Here is an 8651-nt window from a genome sequence, read left to right as displayed (position 1 = left end):
AATCACCCGAAGGCCACCACCATAAAATTCAGGCAATCATGTTCATGCGTCCTCCATGTTATGTCCTTATAAAGGGATGCATGTTCATGATGACTCCATGTCACACCTGCATACAAGGATGCATGTTCATGCCGCCTCGTTCTCTTGGCTTCATACAGGGATTTTATCTCCTCCCTGTCTCACCCTCATGCAGGGATGCAAGACCAATGCTCCTTCCCTTCTCGCCCGCATACAATGATGCACGTTCATGTCTTCTCGTTCTCTCGGCTTCATACAGGGATTTTATCTCCTCCCTGTCTCACCCTCAGGAAGGGATGCATGACCAATGCTACTTCCCGTCTCGCCCGCATACATGGATGCACGTTCACGCCTCCTCCTTCTCTCGGCTTCATACGGGGATCATATCTCCTCCCTGTCTCACCCTCATGCAGGGATGCATGACCAATAATCCTTCCTGTCTCGCCCGCATACATGGATGCACGTTCACGCCTCCTCCTTCTCTCGGCTTCATACGGGGATCATATCTCCTCCCTGTCTCACCCTCATGCAGGGATGCATGACCAATGCTCCTTCCCTTCTCGCCTGCATACATGGATGCACGTTCACGCCTTCTCCTTCTCTCGGCTTCATACGGGGATCATATCTCCTCCCTGTCTCACCCTCATGCAGGGATGCATGACCAACGCTCCTTCCTGTCTCGCCCGCATACATGGATGCACGTTCACGCCTCCTCCTTCTCTCGGCTTCATACGGGGATCATATCTCCTCCCTGTCTCACCCTCATGCAGGGATGCATGACCAATGCTCCTTCCCTTCTCGCCTGCATACATGGATGCACGTTCACGCCTCCTCCTTCTCTCGGCTTCATACGGGGATCATATCTCCTCAATGTCTCACCCTCACTTCCAACATGTGTAACTTCTTGTTCTCTTTGACGTCTGGGGCATGGGTGGCTACTGCACAGCTCTAGATGTCGCCCACCTGCAAGGTGCTATGGAAAGCACTTTTCCACATTGGACGTGCTATATTAACCCCCTCTCCCCAAATACAATAAAAATAAAGAAATATATGTGCTTCCATAATGTCTACCTTCTAATGTTTCATATGTGTAAGCACATTGTCCTCCTCCTGACCACATTCTAAAACTATGTGCAAATTGTTCCTTCCATAAACTGTCACTTCCTTGGCCCTTTATTTATAATGACTGTTATACTCTCTCTCTTTCCGCCACAGTATAAAAAAGCCTAGCACACCTCATGATTGGACTAAGAAATTCCTGTCATTTAGTTGGAAATGATTTTCCCATTATCCCCAAAAACTCCTCACTGTGTCTAAGAACGCTTTTTTTCACAGGACAATACAGATCAGATTGACTTGAAAGGTCCTTTCACGCGACTACAGAATGCCTCTCATTCCACTAAAAGATACGCCAGTGCCTACAATAGCCTAGGACTAGACTATGAGTCCCAATGTAGAAAGACCACAAGTCCACAGATATGCCTGTTTATTTAAACATCTGTATTATCATCAGCGTGTGACTGTAAAGGCGGGACCTCGCTCTCTCTGTAACGCGCTCCATTGGCAACATCAGTTAAATGTCGTTGGTTCAATCCCTCGCGGATGTTGTTTTTATTCCCATTTGTAACTGGGAAATACTGTCGCTGCAATACATATGTCTTAATCAAGCTAGTGGTTATTGACGTAAATGGCAGTGTTATAATGTTTCATGTACTGCAAATGTCACCACATAATGCGCTCTTAATTAGATTTGGTTGAAATACATTACAGTCAGCCGATGAAAAAGTGTGCAAAGAGCATTAAAGAAACAAAAGGTTCATAACAGTAACAGGACATATCGAATTGTTTCAGTCCTCCACAGAGATTGCCAATGTATTAATGGAAATTCTAAAATATCTGCCCAACTGCCGTGACATTGCCTCACCGCAATGTCGTGACTCGGATTCGAACCAAGGTTGCTGCGGCCACAACGCAGAGTACTAACCACTATACGATCACGGCGAGCTACTTGGGCTGCTACAATGTGACGTTCCACCTCTATCATAAGCTGTACTCCATCTGTGATGTCATGACTCATGTTTGAATTAAAGGTTGGTTGTGATGTTATCCATGAGAATAAGTGGACACCTGATCCCCAGTCACTTATTTAAGATCTCAATAATCAAGTCAGAATCCAAATGAAAGTCATCAAAGTGGAGCCAATTAGAAATAATATAGTTACACAAACCTGGCAATGGTGCGGCAGCCAGGGCCGATAATGGCCCGCCAGCCTGAGAGCAGGAAAGTGTGAGAGCAGTGATGGTCTTGTGAGAGTTTACAGCTGTTATTGACCCTGTCCCCTTCCATTGCAGAGTTTTCTCCCTATAAGAAGTGCAGAGGCTCCCTCCGGGGTGCTAATAGTAAATTTATTTTTTTGCGCAGGAGAAGTGCTCTTCACCAATTGCACGTGCCAAATCACCCGAAGGCCACCACCATAAAATTCAGGCATTCATGTTCATGCGTCCTCCATGTTATGTCCTTATAAAGGGATGCATGTTCATGATGACTCCATGTCACACCTGCATACAAGGATGCATGTTCATGCCGCCTCGTTCTCTTGGCTTCATACAGGGATTTTATCTCCTCCCTGTCTCACCCTCATGCAGGGATGCATGACCAATGCTCCTTCCCTTCTCGCCCGCATACATGGATGCACGTTCATGTCTCCTCGTTCTCTCGGCTTCATACGGGGATTTTATCTCCTCCCTGTCTCACCCTCAGGAAGGGATGCATGACCAATGCTCCTTCCCGTCTCGCCCGCATACATGGATGCACGTTCACGCCTCCTCCTTCTCTCGGCTTCATACGGGGATCATATCTCCTCCCTGTCTCACCCTCATGCAGGGATGCATGACCAATGCTCCTTCCTGTCTCGCCCGCATACATGGATGCACGTTCACGCCTCCTCCTTCTCTCCGCTTCATACGGGGATCATATCTCCTCCCTGTCTCACCCTCATGCAGGGATGCATGACCAATGCTCCTTCCCTTCTCGCCTGCATACATGAATGCACGTTCACGCCTCCTCCTTCTCTCGGCTTCATACGGGGATCATATCTCCTCCCTGTCTCACCCTCATGCAGGGATGCATGACCAACGCTCCTTCCTGTCTCGCCCGCATACATGGATGCACGTTCACGCCTCCTCCTTCTCTCGGCTTCATACGGGGATCATATCTCCTCAATGTCTCACCCTCACTTCCAACATGTGTAACTTCTTGTTCTCTTTGACGTCTGGGGCATGGGTGGCTACTGCACAGCTCTAGATGTCGCCCACCTGCAAGGTGCTATGGAAAGCACTTTTCCACATTGTACGTGCTATATTAACCCCCTCTCCCCAAATACAATAAAAATAAAGAAATATATGTGCTTCCATAATGTCTACCTTCTAATGTTTCATATGTGTAAGCACATTGTCCTCCTCCTGACCACATTCTAAAACTATGTGCAAATTGTTCCTTCCATTAACTGTCACTTCCTTGGCCCTTTATTTATAATGACTGTTATACTCTCTCTCTTTCCGCCACAGTATAAAAAAGCCTAGCACACCTCATGATTGGACTAAGAAATTCCTGTCATTTAGTTGGAAATGATTTTCCCATTATCCCCAAAAACTCCTCACTGTGTCTAAGAACGCTTTTTTTCACAGGACAATACAGATCAGATTGACTTGAAAGGTCCTTTCACGCGACTACAGAATGCCTCTCATTCCACTAAAAGATACGCCAGTGCCTACAATAGCCTAGGACTAGACTATGAGTCCCAATGTAGAAAGACCACAAGTCCACAGATATGCCTGTTTATTTAAACATCTGTATTATCATCAGCGTGTGACTGTAAAGGCGGGACTTCGCGCTCTCTGTAACGCGCTCCATTGGCAACATCAGTTAAATGTCGTTGGCTCAATCCCTCGCGGATGTTGTTTTTATTCCCATTTGTAACTGGGAAATACTGTCGCTGCAATACATATGTCTTAATCAAGCTAGTGGTTATTGAAGTAAATGGCAGTGTTATAATGTTTCATGTACTGCAAATGTCACCACATAATGCGCTCTTAATTAGATTTGGTTGAAATACATTACAGTCACCCGATGAAAAAGTGTGCAAAGAGCATTAAAGAGACAAAAGGTTCATAACAGTAACAGGACATATCGAATTGTTTCAGTCCTCCACAGAGATTGCCAATGTATTAATGGAAATTCTAAAATATCTGCCCAACTGCCGTGACATTGCCTCACCGCAATGCCGTGACTCAGATTCGAACCGAGGTTGCTGCGGCCACAATGCAAAGTACTAACCACTATACGATCACGGCGAGCTACTTGGGCTGCTACGATGTGACGTTCCACCTCTATCATAAGCTGTACTCCATCTGTGATGTCATGACTCATGTTTGAATTAAAGGTTGGTTGTGATGTTATCCAGGAGAATAAGTGGACACCTGATCCCCAGTCACTTATTTAAGATCTCAATAATCAAGTCAGAATCCAAATGAAAGTCATCAAAGTGGAGCCAATTAGAAATAATATAGTTACACAAACCTGGCAATGGTGCGGCAGCCAGGGCCGATAATGGCCCGCCAGCCTGAGAGCAGGAAAGTGTGAGAGCAGTGATGGTCTTGTGAGAGTTTACAGCTGTTATTGACCCTGTCCCCTTCCATTGCAGAGTTTTCTCCCTATAAGAAGTGCAGAGGCTCCCTCCGGGGTGCTAATAGTAAATTTATTTTTTTGCGCAGGAGAAGTGCTCTTCACCAATTGCACGTGCCAAATCACCCGAAGGCCACCACCATAAAATTCAGGCATTCATGTTCATGCGTCCTCAATGTTATGTCCTTATAAAGGGATGCATGTTCATGCCGCCTCGTTCTCTTGGCTTCATACAGGGATTTTATCTCCTCCCTGTCTCACCCTCATGCAGGGATGCATGACCAATGCTCCTTCCCTTCTCGCCCGCATACATGGATGCACGTTCATGTCTCCTCGATCTCTCGGCTTCATATGGGGATTTTATCTCCTCCCTGTCTCTCCCTCGGGAAGGGATGCATGACCAATGCTCCTTCCCGTCTCGCCCGCATACATGGATGCACGTTCACGCCTCCTCCTTCTCTCGGCTTCATACGGGGATCATATCTCCTCCCTGTCTCACCCTCATGCAGGGATGCATGACCAATGCTCCTTCCTGTCTCGCCCGCATACATGGATGCACGTTCACGCCTCCTCCTTCTCTCGGCTTCATACGGGGATCATATCTCCTCCCTGTCTCACCCTCATGCAGGGATGAATGACCAATGCTCCTTCCTGTCTCGCCCGCATACATGGATGCACGTTCACGCCTCCTCCTTCTCTCGGCTTCATACGGGGATCATATCTCCTCCCTGTCTCACCCTCATGCAGGGATGAATGACCAATGCTCCTTCCTGTCTCGCCCGCATACATGGATGCACGTTCACGCCTCCTCCTTCTCTCGGCTTCATACGGGGATCATATCTCCTCCCTGTCTCACCCTCATGCAGGGATGCATGACCAATGCTCCTTCCCTTCTCGCCTGCATACATGGATGCACGTTCACGCCTCCTCCTTCTCTCGGCTTCATACGGGGATCATATCTCCTCCCTGTCTCACCCTCATGCAGGGATGCATGACCAATGCTCCTTCCCTTCTCGCCTGCATACATGGATGCACGTTCACGCCTCCTCCTTTTCTCGGCTTCATACGGGGATCATATCTCCTCAATGTCTCACCCTCACTTCCAACATGTGTAACTTTTTGTTCTCTTTGACGTCTGGGGCATGGGTGGCTACTGCACAGCTCTAGATGTCGCCCACCTGCAAGGTGCTATGGAAAGCACTTTTCCACATTGTACGTGCTATATTAACCCCCTCTCCCCAAATACAATAAAAATAAAGAAATATATGTGCTTCCATAATGTCTACCTTCTAATGTTTCATATGTGTAAGCACATTGTCCTTCTTCTGACCACATTCTAAAACTATGTGCAAATTGTTCCTTCCATAAACTGTCACTTCCTTGGCCCTTTATTTATAATGACTGTTATACTCTCTCTCTTTCCGCCACAGTATAAAAAAGCCTAGCACACCTCATGATTGGACTAAGAAATTCCTGTCATTTAGTTGGAAATGATTTTCCCATTATCCCCAAAAACTCCTCACTGTGTCTAAGAACGCTTTTTTTCACAGGACAATACAGATCAGATTGACTTGAAAGGTCCTTTCACGCGACTACAGAACGCCTCTCATTCCACTCAAAGATACGCCAGTGCCTACAATAGCCTAGGACTAGACTATGAGTCCCAATGTAGAAAGACCACAAGTCCACAGATATGCCTGTTTATTTAAACATCTGTATTATCATCAGCGTGTGACTGTAAAGGCGGGACCTTGCGCTCTCTGTAACGCGCTCCATTGGCAACATCAGTTAAATGTCGTTGGTTCAATCCCTCGCGGATGTTGTTTTTATTCCCATTTGTAACTGGGAAATACTGTCGCTGCAATACATATGTCTTAATCAAGCTAGTGGTTATTGACGTAAATGGCAGTGTTATAATGTTTCATGTACTGCAAATGTCACCACATAATGCACTCTTAATTAGATTTGGTTGAAATACATTACAGTCACCCATGAAAAAGTGTGCAGAGAGCATTAAAGAAACAAAAGGTTCATAACTGTAACAGGACATCGAATTGTTTCAGTCCTCCACAGAGATTGCCAATGTATTAATGGAAATTCTAAAATATCTGCCCAACTGCCGTGACGTGACATTGCCTCACCGCAATGCCGTGTCTCGGATTCGAACCGAGGTTGCTGCGGCCACAACACAGAGTACTAACCACTATACGATCACAGCGAGCTACTTGGGCTGCTACAATGTGACGTTCCACCTCTATCATAAGCTGTACTCCATCTGTGATGTCATGACTCATGTTTGAATTAAAGGTTGGTTGTGATGTTATCCATGAGAATAAGTGGACACCTGATCCCCAGTCACTTATTTAAGATCTCAATAATCAAGTCAGAATCCAAATGAAAGTCATCAAAGTGGAGCCAATTAGAAATAATATAGTTACACAAACCTGGCAATGGTGCGGCAGCCAGGGCCGATAATGGCCCGCCAGCCTGAGAGCAGGAAAGTGTGAGAGCAGTGATGGTCTTGTGAGAGTTTACAGCTGTTATTGACCCTGTCCCCTTCCATTGCAGAGTTTTCTCCCTATAAGAAGTGCAGAGGCTCCCTCCGGGGTGCTAATAGTAAATTTATTTTTTTGTTTTTTGCGCAGGAGAAGTGCTCTTCACCAATTGCAAGTGCCAAATCACCCGAAGGCCACCACCATATAATTCAGGCATTCATGTTCATGCGTCCTCCATGTTATGTCCTTATAAAGGTATGCATGTTCATGATGACTCCATGTCACACCTGCATACAAGGATGCATGTTCATGCCGCCTCGTTCTCTTGGCTTCATACGGGGATCATATCTCCTCCCTGTCTCACCCTCATGCAGGGATGCATGACCAATGCTCCTTCCCTTCTCGCCCGCATACATGGATGCACGTTCATGTCTCCTCGTTCTCTCGGCTTCATACAGGGATTTTATCTCCTCCCTGTCTCACCCTCGGGAAGGGATGCATGACCAATGCTCCTTCCCGTCTCGCCCGCATACATGGATGCACGTTCATGCCTCCTCCTTCTCTCGGCTTCATACGGGGATCATATCTCCTCCCTGTCTCACCCTCATGCAGGGATGCATGACCAATGCTCCTTCCTGTCTCGCCCGCATACATGGATGCACGTTCACGCCTCCTCCTTCTCTGGGCTTCATACGGGGATCATATCTCCTCCCTGTCTCACCCTCATGCAGGGATGCATGACCAATGCTCCTTCCCTTCTCGCCTGCATACATGGATGCACGTTCACGCCTCCTCCTTTTCTCGGCTTCATACGGGGATCATATCTCCTCAATGTCTCACCCTCACTTCCAACATGTGTAACTTCTTGTTCTCTTTGACGTCTGGGGCATGGGTGGCTACTGCACAGCTCTAGATGTCGCCCACCTGCAAGGTGCTATGGAAAGCACTTTTCCACATTGGACGTGCTATATTAACCCCCTCTCCCCAAATACAATAAAAATAAAGAAATATATGTGCTTCCATAATTTCTACCTTCTAATGTTTCATATGTGTAAGCACATTGTCCTCCTCCTGACCACATTCTAAAACTATGTGCAAATTGTTCCTTCCATAAACTGTCACTTCCTTGGCCTTTTATTTATAATGACTGTTATACTCTCTCTCTTTCCGCCACAGTATAAAAAAGCCTAGCACACCTCATGATTGGACTAAGAAATTCCTGTCATTTAGTTGGAAATGATTTTCCCATTATCCCCAAAAACTCCTCACTGTGTCTAAGAACGCTTTTTTTCACAGGACAATACAGATCAGATTGACTTGAAAGGTCCTTTCACGCGACTACAGAATGCCTCTCATTCCACTAAAAGATACGCCAGTGCCTACAATAGCCTAGGACTAGACTATGAGTCCCAATGTAGAAAGACCACAAGTCCACAGATATGCCTGTTTATTTAA

The 8651-nt window shown here is 46.4% G+C and overlaps 1 non-coding gene across 1 annotated transcript; it reads right to left on the bottom strand.

Moving 5' to 3' along the window:
* Positions 1 to 1947: 1947 nt before the first annotated feature.
* On the bottom strand, positions 1948 to 2019 carry TRNAH-GUG (transfer RNA histidin (anticodon GUG)). The gene has a single exon. It is a non-coding gene; the product is annotated as a tRNA-His (tRNA).
* Between the last annotated feature and the right edge of the window lie 6632 nt (positions 2020 to 8651).

This window comes from Ambystoma mexicanum (assembly GCF_040938575.1).
Source record: "Ambystoma mexicanum isolate Mex_15411 chromosome 12 unlocalized genomic scaffold, UKY_AmexF1_1 Mex_chr12_unloc.1, whole genome shotgun sequence".
Taxonomy (NCBI): domain Eukaryota; kingdom Metazoa; phylum Chordata; class Amphibia; order Caudata; family Ambystomatidae; genus Ambystoma; species Ambystoma mexicanum.
Note: the sequence above shows the minus strand (reverse complement) of the source record. Positions and strands in the feature narration are given on the sequence as shown.